The sequence below is a fragment of the Vicugna pacos genome, chromosome 1, assembly GCF_048564905.1.
Source record: "Vicugna pacos chromosome 1, VicPac4, whole genome shotgun sequence".
Taxonomy (NCBI): Eukaryota; Metazoa; Chordata; class Mammalia; order Artiodactyla; family Camelidae; genus Vicugna; species Vicugna pacos.
The window spans coordinates 122,226,226-122,245,651 of record NC_132987.1 but is presented as its reverse complement, the minus strand read 5'-3'; positions in this window follow the sequence as shown (position 1 = coordinate 122,245,651).

Here is a 19,426-nt window from a genome sequence, read left to right as displayed (position 1 = left end):
GTATGCTCCGAGAGCCGCCCAGCCCGGCCCTCCTTTAGAAAGAGCAGCATTTGCTTTTGAAGGGCACCAGTGTGTGTGCTCCACTTACGGGATGACTTCTGATTATTTTCCTAATGGGAGAGCAAACATTTAAGTCTTATAAACCAAAGGGCAGGTTGGAATGTGTGAGAATACCAACTTCGGGGCCCTGCCACCGCGGCTTGACAGGGAGTGAGCAGGAAGGCAGACAGCTGGCCGCGGTCGGCCTTGCTCAGCTAGAACCGGCAGAGAGACGCCCCCTCTGTCTGGGGCGCGGTCTGGCGGCCAGGGCTCTGTTCGCCTGTGGTGGGGCGAGGGGGACAGTGCTCCTCAACCTTTCTGACCCCTTTCCTGTCTGGGAAACAAGGCTTGGGGTGGGGAGGGGAGGGGGTCCTTCTACCTCCGGGGTGCCTTTGCTGAGCCTGGGGCACCCCTGCCAGGCCCTCCCCCCACCAGCCCCCTCCCGGCTTGCACGTGACGGCCGCCGGCCTGGCCATGTGGACAGTGTGACCATCAGCCAACTGCCCATCAGCTGAGTTCACCTGTGCCAATTGTTTTAGTTATTAAAGCAAAACAGAACAGAGACCAACCTCAGGCCGGAGCGCGGAGAGAGGGAAGCTGGAGGGAGGCCACGGGAGGGTCCACGCCCCCTGCAGAGAGCAGCTCTTTCCTGAGGAGCCCCAGGTGCTCCCACAGTCCAGCGGCAGCATCTCCACCTTGGATGAGGACCGGACAGAGCCCCAGACAGGAAGCGGGGAGGCCGGCCTCCCAGCAGGCCCAACTGGCCCACGTGGACGGTACTGGGTGCCAGACATTTTGGGTCTCCAGGCAGGACCGCACAGGCCACTCTGGCCCCTCCAGCAGGCGCTCCATAGGGAGGGGTCCCGGCCCTCCGAGGGCCTCCCACCGCACCCAGAGGGACCCCCAGGGTGGGCTTTTCTCTGCAAACCACCCAGCCACGCCCGCCAGCCCGGTGATGGGGCTGAGGTCTCAGGGACTGGGCTCTTCTCCCGGCGGCCCGGAGGGGCAAAGGCGCCCTTGAGGCGGGGCCTGGTGTTCTCATCCTCAGCTCCTGCCTTGTCCTGCCCACCTGAACCTGCCACTGGTCCCAGGCGGCCACCCTATTCTTCCGCGTCCACTGAGTCCAGGGCAGAGCGTCTTGGTCCCGACCGCACCATGGCGGGGGTGGGGGCGCAGAGACAGGAGGGTCCTTGTATTGAGCAGGAATTGATCAAAATCCTGAAAAGGGCCCTCTCTGTGGTAGCAGGTGCTGATCTGGGAATAGAGAGCAGCTGAACGCCTTGCTGCCGTGTGCGTGCGTGTGTGTGTGTTGCACGTGTGGATACGTGTGCATGCATGTGTGCATGTGCATGGTGTGTGAATGTGGTGAACATACGTGTGTGCTCGCAGTCCTTGTGTTTGTGTGCACACTGCTGCGTCTGTGCAGCACTTGTGCACACATGTGCATCCATGTGTGAGCACGTGTGTGTGTGTGTAAGGAAGGACAGAACACTCCGGCAGGTGGGTTGAGGTGGCCTTTTCCATGGCAGTCAGGCTCCCAGGAGCCTGGTCCAGAGGTGTTGGGAAGTTTGCTCTGGGTCTGCATGGTCGTCACGCCTGGCTCCCCAAGTTCCTCCAAGGATCCCCGGATGTGTGTGGTCTGTGGGCTGCGCTGGTGAGGATCTGCTGACAGGTGCACCTCCACCAGCTCCTTGGAGGCTCAGGGAGGCCAGATGGTAGCAGCTCCGGACAGCTACTGTTTACACCCACCCTGTAAGGAGACCTGGAGGAAACTGGAAACCCACCCCACCCTGCTCAATGCCACGCAGAGGCTGCCCTGCCCCCTGCTCCCAAACGTCCCTGGGGTGGGTCCACCTGGCCTGACTTCCTCCCATGTTTCTAGTGCACTCTGGGCTAATGGCCACAACCAGGGCTGAAGGACCCCGGGCACCTGCTGGATGGGGAGACAGGGCAGGAGACAGCCTGGCAAGCAGAACTGTGGCTCCACAGGGCGGCTGACCTCGCTGGGAGCTCTGAGAGTGGCTGGCTCTCCTTGGCCTCCAGGGAGCCCACATGCCACGCTGGCTGCCCTTTGAAGAGCAGCTGATTATCTCAAATGCCAGGCCCCACGCTGCAGCCTGCCGCCTCCTGCCCTCCCCGCCGTGGACCGCAGGGCTGCCGGCTGAGGATGGGGTGGCAGCTGCTTGGAGAGCTGGAAGCTTTTGATTTGCGTCAATGCTGAGCTGGCCAGGAGGGGCCTTCATGCTGGGCGCTTGGCAGCCGCCTGGAATCACAGTGACGTCACAGCTCTGGGCACTGGCCTCGCAGGCGCAGGGGGTCCCTGGGGAGATGGGCTGCACGTCCACCGAGCGCTGCCTGCTAAGCCGTGCTCCTGCCTCCCTGAGAACTGGACAGCTGGGCAACGGGGCTTCTAAAAGCAGTTTCCGTGATGCAAGCATCCCAGGGTCAGGCCCCGTGAGGAGGGAGCGGAAGCCGGAATCTCTGCCCCAGTGGGTTCGGGATGGTTCCCAGGAACAGTGGCTGGCCACCCTGTGGCCACTGGAGGACTCCAGCTAATTGAGGGACTTGGCAGGGGTCTGCTGCCACCACAGCAAACCTGCAATTTCACTGAGACAAATGCTTCCTCAGAGGAGCCTAATGAGAAACACAGCTGTTGGAGCGTGCGGGGAAACGCTCGCTTCCGATCTGCTCCTGGTGGGCCCGAGGCCCAGGTGTGAGCCAGCACTTTCTTGGGTGGAGAGAGCCGGTCTAGGGGTGGTGTGACCCTGCTGCCTCCCGCAGCTTCCCTGTGTGGCCCTCCCAGCGCCCCCCTTCGTCACTGCCCCCTCCCCCCACTCTGGGACAGGAGCAAAAGTGAGTCACCTCGGAGATACGACGCTTTATCCACACAAGGCCTTCTGAGAAGGTGACCCCGGCTCCCCTCAACCCACTTTGAGCTGAAACAAGTAGGGTGTCCTCCTGGCACCAGCCCAGCACCCCTGCAGGGCACCCCTGAAACAGGACACCTCCAACTCCTCTGGACGGGGACCACCCTGAGAGCCGGAACCCCGCCTCCCTCGGCACCTGGGCAACACCGCTGCGTGTGCGCGTGTGTGCGCGTGTGTGCGTGTGCGCGCGCGTGGCTCAGTTCACCTGCTCTGAGTGGCCCTCCTCCAGGCAGCAAACATGGGCGGCAGGGGGATGCTGTGTCCTCAGGCCCGGGGTGGGGGCCGCGTCCCCCCAGCCGCGCTGCGGAGCCCGGAGGTCAGACCCGCGAGCTGCCCTCACCGCAGGGCTCACGTCTGCGCGCCGAGCGGCGGGGCGCCCGGGGCCTGGTTTTGCGCCTCCCTCTCTCCCCTAACGCTCACCCTTCACACAGGCCATCTCGTCCTTGCTCATACAGAGTGCTGGTAACCCTCTCCTCTCCTCTGAGAATCCAAGAATCCGCTTCTCCCTGAGGAGTTCCGGGCACCCTGCCCCACCCCACCCCTGCCGAGCGCCCCCCACCCCACCCTGCCGAGCGCCCGTTCAGGCTCAGCAGGCATGCAGAGAGGGGCCCCTCACCCCAACGGGACATTCAGACTCTTCACTCCGGGGCCATCAACCTCAGGGGCCCAACAGCTGTGCTTCCCTGACTCAGGGGTCCCAGGGCTTCTCTGGTTCCACCCGCTGACCCCATCAGTCCAGGCGGCTGCCCACAGGGGGCCAGTCTGGGCTAGTCACCGCAGGACGCAGGTGCTGTGCCCTGTCAGGTCGGGAGGAAGGGGACGGAAAGTCAGGAGGCGTGGTCTGCTGTGGTGCAGGAGAGCCCCCCATGCCAGCCGCCCCCTGACAGGGGGTGAGGGGGTCGGGCCGTGGCCTGCTCCCCGCCCCAGCTGTGCAGCCCTGCGGGCCCTGTGACCAGTGGCCGCCGGCTCCCTCCCCACCCCCACACCCCAGCCTCACTCCTGCCGCTCCTGCCAGGGCTCTGAGTTGAGTCACTGGCGTGTCCCTCACTCTGAGTATCCTGGGTGTAGCCGTTTCCTGGGCCGGCCGTAACAAATCACCACAAACCGGGTGGGTTAAACCACAGAAACTCATTCTCTCACAGCTCTGGAGGCCACAAGTCCAGGTTAAGGTGTGGGCAGGGCTGGTTCCTTCTGAGGATGGGGAGAGAGAGTCTGACCCCAGCCTACTCTGCTCCTGCTGGTGGCCAGCAGGCCTGGCGCCCCGGGGCCTAGAAATGCGCCCCCCGATCTCCGCCTCCGTCCTCACGTGGCCTCTCCCTGCGAGTCCGTGTCTTCTTCCCGTCACTGGATTTTGGGCCACCCTGATCCAGGATGTCCTCATCTGCATCCTCACCTCAAGCCCACCTGCACAGGCCACACTGCACGTCAGGCCACATCCCCAGGTCTGGACAGGCATCTCTCTCAGGGCCACCACTCAGCCTGTACGCCAGGTTAGCAGGAAAAACAATCCCCTGTCTTAAATATGAGCTCATCTAATTGGCCCAGCCTGGTGCCTCGGGGACCAGAGCAGGACACTGAGGTCTGACACGAAGGCTGACAGGGGCAGGCCAGGACGAGAATGGAGGTGCTGCTCCGCCCAACCGCAGGGGCTTGGGGTGACTCTGGGGGTCGGTCTTGGCCCCATCCAGTGGCTCAGACCTCTGGAGGCCTCCCCTCTGCCTGCCAGGCCCCCAGCCCTTGCCCAGGGATCTCTGGCTGGGTCCTGGCTCTCCCTGGCCAGCAGGGGCTGGGGCTGGGGCTCCTGGGCACGCAGCTGGGCCTCTGAGCCACTTAGGGCAGAGCCACCCAACGTGATGCCAAAGGATCCTCCTCAGATGACACACTGTCACCATGACCTGCCCCAGGCCTGCAGAGCCGGCCCAGCAAGAGTCTTCGAGCTGGTCGGACTGGTCAGAGTGGCCGCCTGCACTGCTTGGAGCAGGAGCAGGGAGCAGGGCAGGACCCAGGGGCAGGACGGACTCCCTCCCCTCCAACCCCAGCCTGCTCCAGGCTGCCAGCTGGGTCGGGGCCCCACTTCTGGAGGGTGTGGCCTCTGCGATCTGACTCCGCGAAGCCGCTTCTGCCTGACACCAGGGTGGAGATGTGACTCATGGTGGAGTCCTCCTGGGAGGGCGGAGGGGACCAGGCTGAGGGGACATGGGAAGGGCATCTGGCCACAAACAGTTGCGCACGTGCTAAGCTTCCAGCCCCTACACTGCAGTGGGTGGGGCGGGCCTGGCGGTCGGGGCCCACGCCCTGGGAACAGTGTGGGGTGCCCGGCTGGGACACCCGCCACCAGAGAGTGGCCAGGATGCCGGGGGTCTCCTCCTTCCCTCCCTCCCTGCAGGCAGTGCCGGCCACAGGGTGCCCACCGGCATTGTCAATGGAGGCAGGGTCGTCCCTGGGGCTCAGGGTAAGGGGACGGATGGACACACGTTCAGCCCAGGCCTCTAGGGAGTGGGCCTGAGGCACAGAGCCCCCGGGCACCTGTGGGTGAGGTGGGGGCGTGGAGCACTGGCCCCAGAGATGGGGACACCTGGCAGCCCCTTGGATTGGATGGGGAGTCTGGGAGCGCTGCAGCCCGCAGAGCCTGGACCACAGCCCAGGGCCCCAGGTGCTGGTGATGGCTGGTGAGCAGGGGGCCGTGATGTGGCCTCCCCGGCTGTGGCCTGGGGCCACTGGTTTTCCAGGCAGGAAAGTGTCTGGCGGCCCCACGGCACCCCCAGCACACTCTGCACTTGCCCGGCTTGTGGGCGCCGTGGGACGAAGTGCCTCTCTGCCTGTGGCTCTGAGGCAGGCGGGGCCGCGGGCCTGGACGGTTTCCAGGGTGAGTTCTCCATGCGGTGCGCCCACAGCTAGGCCCTGCTCCCGTCAGGGGATGTCAGCACGGGCTTTCTCACAGACCACTGGTCCTCCAGCTCCGGCTGGGGTCCTCTCGGGTTAACCCTTGGCCCTTGGCGGGTCTGTCTCAGCCTTAAGCCTAAGTACCCCCTGCCCCTACCCCAGGCTTTGTCTCAGGAATGTTCCACTTCTGTTCCCACTGGGACCCTCTCTCCAGGGACAGCTCCCTCTGTCTGGAGCCCCAGCATGGAAGGTCTGTTCCCAGGAGAAAAGGGGCCCCCGTGTGGTTGAGTCGGGGGTACAGAGGGACAGGTCTGTAGCCGCCTGGGGCGGACACTCGTGTTTAAAATCCCCTGCGAGGGGAGCAACTGGCAGTCCTGCTCCAGAGGCCTGGTCAGGGCCCCACTGCACTGGCAGCTCTGTGTTTTGTGTGTGTGTTTGGCGGGGGCGGGTCCCGAGGGCCTGGCAGGATCCCCACCACCGGCAGCTCACAGACACTCCTCTCCGCCCCAGCCTCACTTGCTGGGGGAGGATTCCCACATCCTGCTCCATCCTCACTGGCCTCGGGGCCCCTCCCCTGGAGAGCTGGAGGCTGGGCCCACAGTGGCCATGACACCCGGTAACCAGGCCTTTGCCCAGTGGCCAACCTGCCTTTTGCACTTGGAGGTGGTTGGAGGAGACCGGGGTAGGGGAAGGACCCTGACCCTCCCTCCAGACCACTCTAGCCCCGTGCTGCTCCCCTGTCCGTCCGCAGTGACCCTGCCTGGCACTCTGCATCCTCCCTCCGGCACCTGTTTCCCAAAGTCTCCCACGTACTGACTTTGCAGAAAATGCTCACCTTTGGAGGCGCCCTGATGACCAGGGGAGGCTGGGTTCTCCTGGGGCTCCTCGCTGGGGCGTCCATTCAGCCCGGGACCCAGGTGCAGCCCCGGCCAGGTGGGCTCAATGGCTGCACTCACCTGTAACCCATTTGGGCTGCCAGAGCAGGAAGCCCTGGTTCGAATTGATGCCGTGCCTCTGGTCATCTTGGGAAGGGCCTGGCTGCCTTTCAGGTTCCCCAGCCTGTCCCCTCCCCGTCTCCCAAGCCCGAAGCCCACTCCCCTACTGCCCACCCCCGGCTTTCCCTGCTCCCTCTCACCCAGCGACGAGCCCTGACCCACAGGCGTGGAAGAGCCAGCATCCGGGAGCTTGTGCTGGGGAGGAAGGAGCTGGCCCGACAGGGGGGCGCCATCCTACCACAGGCGGTGGCTGCGCTAAGGGCCCTGGGCGTGCCGTCTCGCGTAACCGTCCTGGCCCTTAGCAGAGGGTACGTATCCTCAAGTTTCAGGTGGGGAGCCCCAGGCTGTACCTGCCTCCCCATCCCACTTGGTGGACAGAATCAAGGTTTTCAGGCGGCTCGTGGCTCAGTGAGAGTTCCCGTCTCTGAGACAAGTGACCACAAACTCAGTGGCTTTAGACACAGATTTATTCTCTTACAGCCTCTGGGGTCAGAGGCCCCACGCGGGTCTCCCGGGGCTAACGTGAAGGTGTGGGTAGGCCTGGCCCCTCTGGGGGCCCCAGGGGAGGCTCTGTCTCCCGGCCCCCCCGGCTGCCGGGCCGCCCGCTCTCCTGGTCCTGCGCCCCCTCCCTTGGTTCATGGCCAGCGGTGGGCGTCAAGTTTTCTCACTCTGCATTTCCCTAACGCTGATTCTCCCACCCGCCATTTAAGGGACCCCTGTGAGTACACTTGCCCCCTCCCCGAGAATCTAGAGTCATCCTCCCACTTTGTGGGGAGGAAATTTGCAACCTGAGTGCCCCTTTGCCCTGAAAGTAACATATTCACAGGTTCTGGGATGAGAATGTGGACAGCTTTGGGGACCACTAGGCGACCCACCACACTTGGTGGCCCTGTGGCTCTGCCCACGCTGTCTTGGCTGACCTCACACATGTGCATCTGGACACAGAAGCTCCTCAAAACAACGTCCCCTCTCTGTTCGCCTCGTCCATGGTGCCAGGTGCACGGTGGCACACCTGCACGGCCCAGGAGGATGGCATGGCCAGGGCCCAGGCTGCCCATTGTCTCTGGGTAGATCCCACGGAGCCTGGCAGGCCTGCAGCTGGCATCCTCCCACTCCAGTAAACAGGCCTTTCTTCCAGCGGCTGGGTCCCCACCCTGCACAATGCTGGCCAAGTCCAGGCTCTGCGCCTGGCTCCCTGCCTGCCCACCAGGCAAGTACACTGTCATCTGGTCACCCTGATGGTCTGTGCCTTGAGCAGCCACTGGCGTCCGCTGGCCCAAGTTTCAGACCCAAAGGCTCTGGGGAGCGGTGAGCAGAGCTGCCACCCAGGGAGCATTCCGTGTGAAGTGTGGACTGGGGTGGGGAAGAATGCACTATAAGAATGAATTTTAAGTCAAAACCTGAGATTCCGAAGAAGTAGTGGCTTTATCGTGGTCCTTGGGACCTCTCCCAGATCTTGGGTGCAGCTCACAGCTTGCATGCCGAGGGGTGTTCTCAAGGAAAGGGTGAGGCCCCCCTCAAGTGGCGCTGTGGGTCTGCCGGCCAGCAGGTGCTGCGGCCCGCAGCTGTTACTGCAACCGAGGGAAAAAGAGAAGGAGGGGGGGCCCCCGGGGGAGTAGGAGTGACAGGGTCGGATCCGGACCCTGGAGAAGAGGCCAGGAGCCCAGAGGAAGGCAGCAGAGCCCCGACCCCCTGGCCAGCCCCTCCCTGCCTACACGGGCTCCGCTCCAGAAACTTCCATTTTGTTCCAGGGGGACAATTTCTATACTGCCCTGGGACTGTGCCTCCGCTAGGAGTCAGTGGGACCACTTTGAGGAGTCCAGTGTCCCCAGGACCCAGGAGTGGACACTATGGGAAGGTGCTGGACCCAGAAACCTGGCGAAGTCCCACATGTGGAAGCAGAGGGCCACTCCTCAGCCCCTCTGGATGGGCTTGGGGACGCTCATGGCTCCTATCTGGAGTCCAGGGGACGGAGAGGCTGAGGACCCAGCTCCGAGCCCCCGCACGGGGTCATGACCTGCTGGCAGCAGTGTGGAGCCCTGAGATCTGAGAGGGGCTTCAGGACAGGGAGACAAAACCAGGGGGTGGCGGAGGGAGGGGAAAGCAAAGCGGCTGCTTTTGTGAACGCAGACCTGTCAGGGGCCGGGGTGGGCAGGGGGAGAAGGCAGGGGGAGAGGGGAGGTGAGAGGGGTTTTATCCCAGAAGAAAGGGCAGCAGTTTGCGCTCCCCTGCCCAGCGCTCTTTGGAGAGGGTACTGTGTTCCCCAGGCTGAGGGTCTGTCTTTCCTCCGCTCCTCAAAGCCCAAGGCTACCCCGCAACCCAGCAGACCCTCCCAGCGCCGTGGGGGCAGCCCGGGCAGGCTCCAGACCGCCTTGGACAGACCCTCCAGTCTTGGACAGACCCCCATTCCACCCAGGGCTGTCTGATTCCTCCCTCATTCTTGCTCCCACCTCGGCTTCCGGAGTAGGACCCCGGGGGCAGGCGGGACCCCTGGGCTCAGCCTGGATGCCCCAGGCACAGGCACTGCCAGGTGTTATGACAGGGCCTCGGATAGGTGCTCTGGCTCCCTCTGGGATGAGTGTGGCACGCCTGGTGCTCCACGAGACTGGCAGCTTTCAGAGCTGAGCAGGAAACAGATGGCCCACTCACGGGGGGTGGTGGAAGAGATTTGTTAATGAAAAGAACATTTCAGAGGTATTGGCAAGGTTGAGGGAAACAACCAGAGCTGCTGGGGCATCAAGGGACCCGTGAGAGTAGGAGCCACGACCACCCCAGCCGAAGGGGCACAGCAAGGAAAGCTGTCCCCAGGGTGAGGGCAGGAGCCCTGGGAAGGACCACCTGGCAGGACCTGTGCTCCTGCAGAGACGGGCCGCTGCGTGATGCAGCTGAGCAAGGCCCCGTCTGCTTCCTCCATGCCATGTCCTGCCCCTGCCCCCGACTGGCCAGGCCCCAGCTGGAAGCCGGCGGGGAGGGAGCCTGGGGAGCAGTCACCACCTGCTGGGCAGCTCCCGAAGCACAGGGGAAGCGAGGCAGACAAGGATGGAGGAAGCCTGCGCGGGGTGGGGGGAACCTTCAGTCACTACCTCCTGAGCAGCAGTGACGAGCCCGCGGCAGCGATGGTGGCGGTGCTGCAGGTGGTGGTGGTGGTCGTGGTGGTCAGAGGTGGTGGGGGTCGTGATGATGGTGGCAGATGTGGTGATGATGGTGACGGTGCTGGTGGTAGAGGTGGTGGTGATGTCCGCAGTGCAGGAAACGAGGTGAGTCCTTTCCAGGCAGCCTGGAGCCGTCTCATGGCATTTTGCTCTCTGTTTTCAGTCAGCATCCTAGACTCCATTCTTCCTCTTGGAACATTGCACAGACCATCCCCACCCTCCCACCCCGTTCAGGCTGGCCGCCAGCACAGGCCACACTCCTGTGGGGGCTCCAGTGCCCACAGCCGACCTCATGGGGCTACTTATTTCCCAAGGTCCCAGCACACCACTCACAGGGGCAGCCTCTGGGGTGGGGGTGTGCCCTCCCCCAGACCCCTCCTGCCCCAGCCGCCTACCTACCGGGGCATGTGCACTCCCTTTCCTCACCCTCTGCCCCTCAGGCCCTCCTCCTCCCCCGCCTCAGCTCAGGGCACAGCTTCTCTGCTTTGGAGGGGACATGGGAGTGTGAGTCCCAGGGAGGGACGTGCCGGCTGCCAGCTGAGCATCCACACCCACCCCCTCCCCTCCAGGGTCCTGGGTGTGCTGGCACCACGTCTACCCGGCAGAGCCCTCCGAGCCCAGATTCTCTCTGCACGAGTTCAGTTGATCATTTTTAAACCAGACTTCAGCACTCACACACGCACACATACACACAAACACATGCACGCACACCTGCAACATGCACAGATACACAAGACAGATCACACACACGCGCAAGCACACACACCCACATGTGCCCCACACACACTCAGCAGCTTCCTTCCGCCTGCACCCCCAGGTCTAAGTGCAGCCCCCCGGGAAGGTGGTGCGAAGGGGGAGTCTCCCATTGTCACTTCTCGCTGCATCACAGGACCTTGACCACAGGAGCAGCATCATTGTCAGACCTTGTCCCCACATGGCGGTCAGCGCTCTTAGTGGGGTTGGAAGGGCAGTACCCAATGTGTTGAAGGTCAGGTGACCCACACGCTGTCACCCACCCAGCCTCAGGAGTTCTCAGAACCACGTCCTACTCTGCACGGTGAGAACAGTTCTCCAGGGCCCAGCGCGGGGGTTGGGTAAATGTTTGCAGGGCTTTGGCGTGGGTCTCGGAATTAAAGATACTTGCACAAGGGTGAACCTTCGCTAGGGCTCCCGGATGCCTCCCCCAACCCAGCCCTCTGTCCTGGAATGCAGACCATGGCTTGGATGTCCGGAGGGCTGAGCAAGGGGGCCCCACCCGCCTCCCCCGGGCAGCAGGTCCCCACGCCCTTGCACTTGTCCAGATCTAATCCCAGTTCTCGGGAAAGCCCCCTGGCCCTCCCCGCAGGACACATCCGGGATCTGCCCACTCCACCTTGCTGGGTCACCCCGGACCTGCCGTGCTCTCACTGGTGTCCCTGCCACCCTCGCCACCATCTGTCCTCCACGTGGCGCCAAGGGAGCCTGAAAACTCACAGACGGGAGATGTCAGCACGCTGCTCACAGCCCTGGGGCTGCCTCGCCCCAACCAGCACAGGCAACAGTGAGCCCACCCACTCCCAGCCGCCAGTCCTGCACGCCCGGCTTTTACGTGGCATGTAGCACCTCCTGGTCTACTAATTGACTTCCTCATTCTCCGTTTGCTCCTTATCCGTCTTCCTGCACTTGGCACCAGCTCCCTAAAGGCGGGGGTTTCTCTGTTTTGCTCACAGAGACGAGATGAGGAGGAGGAGGAGGGTGCAGTGTGGGCCCCGCCTGCCTCGTCCCCCAGAGATGCTCAGCAAATATTTGCAAAGTGAACGAATGCATGGAATGTACCTCTATTTCCAGCCCCGCCGGCCCCTGGAAACCCAGAAAGGCAGGCAGATAGCAAAGGAGAAGGAAGCCCTGACGCTGAGGGGTTGAGAGGGTTTCCGTTTGAAGTGCTGGCTGAGACCTTTCTTCCCTCCTCAGATCTCTCTGCAGCTTCCGGGGGACCCCCGGGCCCTGGTTTGTGAGCAGCTGATCTGACAGGCTGGTTAGGGGAGGGGGCTCTGGGGTGGCCTGTCCCTGCAGCTGCTTTATTTCCAAATGCCTGAAATTCTGGCATTGTTCCCACCCAACCAAGCCAGGGCCAGCTGAGAGCTGCCCCCTCTAAGCTGGCCGCTGGGTGCAGTGCTCTCCAGAGAGCCATGGGCCCCGCCCCTGGAGCCCGCAGGCCGACCTTGTGGGCGTGGCAGCCCCCCCAGGCCTGGCCCTCCCAGCCCTCCTGGCCCAGCCCAGCCCCCTCCCTGTCACAGGCCGGCTGGCTCAGGCCACTTTACGGATCACAAGGCAGTTTTCCATTAGCGTCAAATGCATGTGGGTCTTGACCTGAAGCCAACGGGAGCAGAGTGGGGAAGAAGCTGGCTTTAGATAACCTGCACTCCTGGGGGTCCCCAGGGCCAGCCCTCCAAAGGGCATCGTGTCCCAGAGGCAGGGGACACCCCTCTCCCCCGTCCATCTGTTTGTCTCTCACACACAGACCCCCTACCACACGCCCCACAGGAGGTGAGAGATCCAGCCTGGATGGTACCAGGCAGGAGGACTCAATGATTCACTGGGTCACAGTGCCTGCTGTGTGCTTCCACACCCCAAACATGTACTGAGCACCTACTGTGTTCCTAGCTGTGTGCTCTGTGGGACCCCCGGACATGAGGAAATAGGGGGTGCTCCTGGTGGGAGGTGGGAGGGCCCTGGAAAGCAAGAAGCTTCTCCCAGGGTGACGTCAGAAATCACCCTTGGGACAGTCAGGCGCCAGTGGACTTCACCTCCCCAGACGCAACTTCCTCCTCCTCTGGTAGCAAAACCCCTCTTTGCTTTCCTTTAGCAAAACTTCCTTGCTCACTCTTACTGCCCATAGTGGCTTTTGTTGTTGTTGACACAGCAGGATGGTCACATGAGCTGGCTGAGGTCATGTGATCCAAGGCCAGCCAATGAGAGGATTGTATTTCCCCACCCACAGAGTCACTTCAGGGACAAGCATGTGACCTGAGTCCAAAGAATCAAAGTCCTGTGCAGGATTTTGCTGGAACAGCGAAGGCAGAATGACCCTGAGCCTCCAGGCTGGAGGTGCCAAGGACCCCTAAGACTAGCACTCCTGGGCCATCTTTGCCTGAGAGTGAAGCCAACACAGTTGAAATCGAGTTTAGTCTGAACAAGTGGGTGCCCAGTGATGTCTTTAGAGTTCCTGGATCCAGCTGTTCCTGAAGCAAGATCACCCTACAATTTCTAGTTAAGTCAACCAGCACATTCCCTGCTTTTCTGAAATGAGCTTGGGTTGTTGTTCTGTCATTTGCGGCCAAAAAGAATTCTCAGCAATGCAGCTTCGTACTGAAACGGGGTTCTCTCTCACCGGGGAGCAAGCGACCGCAGGGCACGGGTAAGTAAGGCCTCCTGGACCTCAGAAGCGGGCCGAGGTCTCAGGTGTGGGCAGACACACGTGTGGACCCACCTGTCCTGCGATGCTGTCTAAAAAGTGCCCTTACAGGCGGTGCTTCCGCTGCTGGGAACCCTCTTGCCGATCACTCAGAACTGGGGCAGCTGTGTTTACAGCAGCCTTGTTCTCTCTCTCTCCTCTGCGGCCGCTCTTCCCCCAGCACAGAGCTCTGTAGACAGAATGCTGTGCGGTCGAGCAGGCTCAGTCTGACCCCCCCAGGCCCCCCCAACCCCATCATACGCATGTACCACCCCTCCCCGAGGGTCAGCCCCGCGGAGCCCGGCCCACAGGGCCCACAGCACGTGCAGTGGAGAGAGGTCCCTGCTGACAGCGATGTGTAACACAGACAGAAGTCAGGCTCCGGCTGCAGAGAGCTCAGCCACGGCCATCTCACCACTCCTCCCTGCACCAGAGGCAAACATACCCCCATTTGGAGCCTTGCACCCAGGAGACTAAAAGGACCAAGGCCTGGCACAGTACCCAGGTGTGGGGCCGGGGGGGGGTCCTGCCCTGACCGAGTTGTTGTGAGGCAGGATCTGAGAGGCACCCCTCCTGCCCTTGGTCCCGTAAGAGCTTGGGGGAGGCGGCGTGGCAAAAGCAGACCTACACCCAGAACTTGGCGGGAAAGATCACAAAAATGCCCTGAAAAGAAAGATCTGGCTTCAAGGCCAAGACAGAGGGGAGCCTGAACGTGGAGACGGTGCAAACAAGAACCCGGGGGGGCACGCGGATCACAATGTGGCCATAAGGGCTGTCCCCGACGCCGTGACCTCGAGACAGACCACGTGGGTGACGGGGAGGCACCGGAGCTCTCGGGGAGATCTCTAAAGCCTGGAAAGGGCATCACTGCCTGACTCACAAAGCAGAGGAAGGCAGGGGGGACGTCCCATCCCAGTGAATGAACAACCCACAGCACAGAGCGCTGACCCCCAGCAGCCCCCCACCCCAAGGCCCGAGCAGCCTGGAGGGAGCCAGGGGCCTTGGAAAAGTGTCAGCCTCTGCCCGTGCCGCCCCCACATCCCGGGTCTCCTCACAGCCCACCTCCCCCCGGCCCAGCTGAGCTGTTCCCTGAAGAATCTTTGCAAAGAACTAGAAAGGACAGTTATCCAGGAATTCGTTCCTGAAACTAAGGGCAGAGTGCAAATAATTATTTCAAACCACGGGTGCCTAGTGCCAAGAATTCCTGCCAAAGTGATGACAACCTGAAGTGGCCTGAGAACCCCTCAGGCAGAGGGGACTAAGGGTCCTCTAGACACACATCGTCAGGTTTTTGGCCCAGCCGTGTACTCTGGGGACATCTGGATGGACCACACGTGAGCAGATCACATCTGTGTGAGGGCCCTCCTGCTGGTGGTGACGGTGGATCACTGGCCCCACTGATGGAAGGAGAGCTGCTGGACACCTAAGTCCCGGGGAGCCCAGAGAATGGACTGGCTGTTTCTGCAGTGTTTCCTGACTGAGCCGGGCAGCCCACCTCCACCGGGGCCTCACGGGAACCGCGGTGCCCGAGGGGCGTGGGGCCCTGGGTGCAGGAGAGGGCACCCCCTCCTCTATCCTCTCTCTGGCTCCTCTGTTAACAGTGGTTAGATGGGCTGGCCAGGCAGCTGACACTGCCATCACCCATCTAACTTCTGTGACTTCAAGGACAGACGGGCACACGTGGACAGGTAACAGCAGGCGCCCGCAAGCCTGGGGTTGACCGACCAATGTGTCCAAAGACAGCAGACCAGCGGAGCCTGTGTGTGACAAGGGCCCCAGACCACGTTCTGGTGGAGGTGCTGGTTTGAGCAGGGCTTCGAGCGACGCTTCGGGAGGAAGCGTCCCAGCAGGCCAGGCAGGTACCTGGAGTTGGGGGGCGGGGCAGGGCTTGCAGGAGGGGCCCGAGTCTGGTGGGTACTGGGGGCGCTTCTGCCTTCAGACTGGTTTCCGGGCTGGCCCTGTAATCCAGTTCTCTGAGTCGTTTTATGCAGTGTTTATGAAAATATAATTTTGCCCGGGAGATCCATGTAATTGAGAATCTTTTAATGTGTGTTTACAGTCGCCATTCTTGCTTAAGTGATTACAAGCATCATGGGAACCGATTGCAGCTGGGGTGGTCTCCACCCATGCCTGCTTCTGCTGTTTGAGTGCCACTCAATCTGGGATGGTCCTCGGGGTCCAGGCAGGGAGTGGCCTCAGAGATCAGGCCACCTCTCCCAGTGTCCTGGGGCTCCTGCCACAAAGTGCACAAACTGGGCCGTTTAAACAACAGGATTCCATTCTCCCACAGTTCTGGAGGCCAGAAGCCCAAGATCAAAGGCCGGGAGAGGCAGGGCTGTGGTCCTGCTGAAGGTTCCAGGGGAGGGGCTTCCTTGTTTCTCCCGCTTTCGGTGGGTACCAGCCGTCCTTGACCTTCCAAGGTCTGTGGCAGCATCAGCCGAGTCTCCGCCATCACATGGCCTTCTTCCTGTGTCTACGTGTGTCCTCTTCCTACACACACACCAGTCGTTGGATTTAGGGCCCGTTGTGACCTTCTCTTACGTTGATTATACCCACAAGGATCCTATTTCCAAGTAAGGTCACGCTGTGGTGTTCCAGGTGGACACGGAATTGCGGGGACCCTGTCCAACCCGCTGCGCCAACTGCAGCCTCACGCAAGGGGTGAGGGGCTCACCTAAACCGTGAGACTTTTCAGGCTAGTCAGCTTCAGAGCCTGGACGCGAACTTGGTGTTCACGGTCTCACCTAAGATTCTTCCCAACATCCCCGCAAACATCGACTGCTAGAAACTCCACGTTCATCACGCCGTGCCTTCGGCCCCGCCCACTGCCTGCAGGAAGTACGCCAGACCCCCGTTTCCATCTTGCCGGGTTTCCCCTACTTCTCCGGGGATTGACAAGGAGATAAAGCAGAGTTCAGTATGTAGTGAGCTGTCTTTTGTGTAACAAAGAGTGAAAAACGTGCATGTGTGCCTGTGTACTTATATTTGCAAAAAATAACAGTGCTGGAAAATAAATGAAGAACTAATAAAAATGGAGCCTAAGTGGTGAGCGGGGGCAGGAGTGGCAGCTAAACTTCTCTGGATACGCTTTGCTGCAGAGTTTATGCTGGGAAAAGCACCCAGTCCCTCGCCTGTGTGCGGGTCTCGCTGCTAACTCAGAGCACTTCCCTTCTGACACCAGATCGGTGGGGGTTTCCCCCACGTCAAGCAATTCTGCGACACAGGTGTCCCGCAGCGTCACTCAATCCTGACACTACCTTACCTGGAATTAGCATCAGATCTTGCAGGCTAAGCCTTCAGTCCCACAAGATTGCCTCCCCCTAGACTTCAGATGCCGGTTATGAGTAGGAGGTCCCCAGATGACCCACGACTTCCGTCCGCCTTGGCCAAAAATCAGAACTTCCCACAACCCCCTCCTTGGGTCCAGCAAATTTGCTAGAGCAGCTCACAGAACTCAGGGAAACACGTTCACCAGTTTTTTATATAATATGGGATTGGATAAAGGAGGAAGAGCCAGACGGAGAGATGCGCAGGGTGAGGTCTGTGAGGGTCCCGAGTGCAGGAGCTTCTGTCCCCGTGGACTTGGGGTGCATCACCCTCCTAGTGTGTGGGTGTGTCTGCCAGCCTGGAAGTTCTCTGAACCCCGCACTTTGGGGGTTTATGGGCGCTCCCTCATGGAGGCATGGCCCATGATCCCCTGCATCTCTGGAGAAGCTGGGGATGGGGCGCTGAACATTTCAAGTGTCTGATCCTGGCTCGTTCTTTGTGGCGACCAGCCCCCACCCAGGAGCCCACCTGGAGCCTCCTCACCAGGACAAAGGACACTGCTGCCGCCCAGGAAGTGACAGGGTTCAGGAGCCCTGTGTCAGGAACTAGGGTCAGGGACTAAACACTAGAACAGAAGACGCTCCTCCTGCTCTTGTCACTTGGGAATTTCCAGGGACCCTGGAGCTCCGCGCCGGGCACCGGTGGCAGAGGCCAGCATGGATTTTCTGTTATCTCACCGTGCGTGGCTTCAGAACTAAGCACATGTGTTCCATATTCAAAAAAAAACTTGAATTGAGAAAGAAAGTTTCCTTATGAAGAGAAACCAGCAAGCATGTAAATCTATATGGAGTTTGCAGCACAACCAAGGAAAAGATTGATTTCAAAGGACCCCAGAGCGTAGTGCTTGCCTTTATTCAGTAGGATGTGCTTTCAGGACCAGAAGAACAACAGAGAAATCATAAATCTCATTCAGTAAGGCCTATTGCTAGCATTAAATCTGGCATTGTTATTTGAGAGCGTTTTTGTGTTTTCTAGGAGAAAGGCAGTAAGTAATTATGTGGATGCTGCGAGGAAACAAAAGTATTGGTGTGAGAGAAAGATGAACAAATGAACAATCACACGGGTTAAGTATAACACTTCAGTCTTAAATTTGAATTGGAAATGTCAGTGTAATCGCAAGCTTTATTTTTTTCAATTTATTTAAACTGAAAGCAGGAATACCCCACCCGTCTCTCGGCTCCCTCCCGCCGCCTCCCCGCGCCTCTGGCAACCACCAGCCTCTTCTCTGTGTCTGTGAGCTTGGGTTTTTTGTCTCTGTTTTTCAGATCCCATGTGTAAGAAAGGTCATGCGGTGTTGGTCTCTCTCTGCCTGACTTTGTTCACTTAGCACGATGTCCTTGGCATCCACCCACGTTGTGGCAAATGGCAAGCGCCACTCTTTTATGGCCGGATAGTACCTGTTACAGATCCCGCGTCCACCGTCCATCAGCGGGCCCGTGGGTCGTTCCTGTGTGGCGGTTACTGAAAAAAGTGCTGTGGTGAACGTGGGGCGCAGGTATCTTTTTGACTTAGTGTTTCATTTTTTTCCCACATAAATACCCAGAAGTGTAGTGGCCGGATCTGTTGGTAACTCTATTTTTAATTTCTTGAGGAACCTCCATACTGTTTTCCACAGTGGCTGCACCAATTTACTTTCCCACCAAGGTGCACAAGGTTTCCCTTCCCTCCACATCCTCGCCAACACTTTTTGTTTCTCGTCTTTGTGTTATTAGCCGCTCTGGCAGGTGCGAGGTGACACCTCACTGTGGTTTTGATGTGCGTTTCCCTGACGGTCGGTGATGCTGAGCATCTTTTCATGTCCCTGTTGGCCTTCTGTGTGTCTTCTTTGGAAAATCGTCCCTTCAGATCTTCTGCCCATTTTTAAATTAGATTCAACTTTTTGCTGCTGAATTGTTTGAGTTCTTTATATATTTCAAATACCAGCCCTTTATCAGACACATGATTTGCAAATATTTTCTCTCGTTCGGTTTGTTTCCTTTCCATTTTGCCAACAGCGTCCTTTGCTGTGCGGAAGCTTTCAGTTGCGTGTCTATTTGTGCTTTTGTTGCTTTTGCTTACGGTGTCAGACTTTAAAAAGTCATCACCAAGGCCTATGTCAAAGAGTTTACCCCTTACCTTTCCTTCTAGGAGCTTTATGGTTTTAGGTCCTACATGCAAATCTTTAATCCATTTTGAGTTAATCTCTGCGTGTGGGGCAAGACAGTGATCCAGTTTCATTCTTCTTCATGTGGCTGTTCAGTTCTCCCAATACCATTTATTGAAGAGATTATCTTTTTTTCCCTATTTTATATTCTTGGCTCCTTTGTCATAAATCAATTGACCATATATAGTGGGTTTATTTCTTGGCTCTCTAATCTGTTTCATTAATCTATGTGTCTACTTGTGCCAGTACCATACTGTTTTGATTACTGTCGCTTTGTGATATAGTTTGAAACCAAGATGCTCGATCCCTTCAGCTTTGTCCTTTCTTCTCAAGACTTCTTTGGCTATTCAGGGTCTTTATGGCTCCACACAGATTTACGGTTGTCTGTTTTATTTCTGTGAAAAATGCCATTGGAATTTTGATAGGGATTCCAGTGAATCTGTGTATTGCTTTGGGTGGTATGAACGTTTTAACAATATTCGTTTTTCCAATCCATGAGCTGATATTTCTTTCCATCTGTTCGTGTC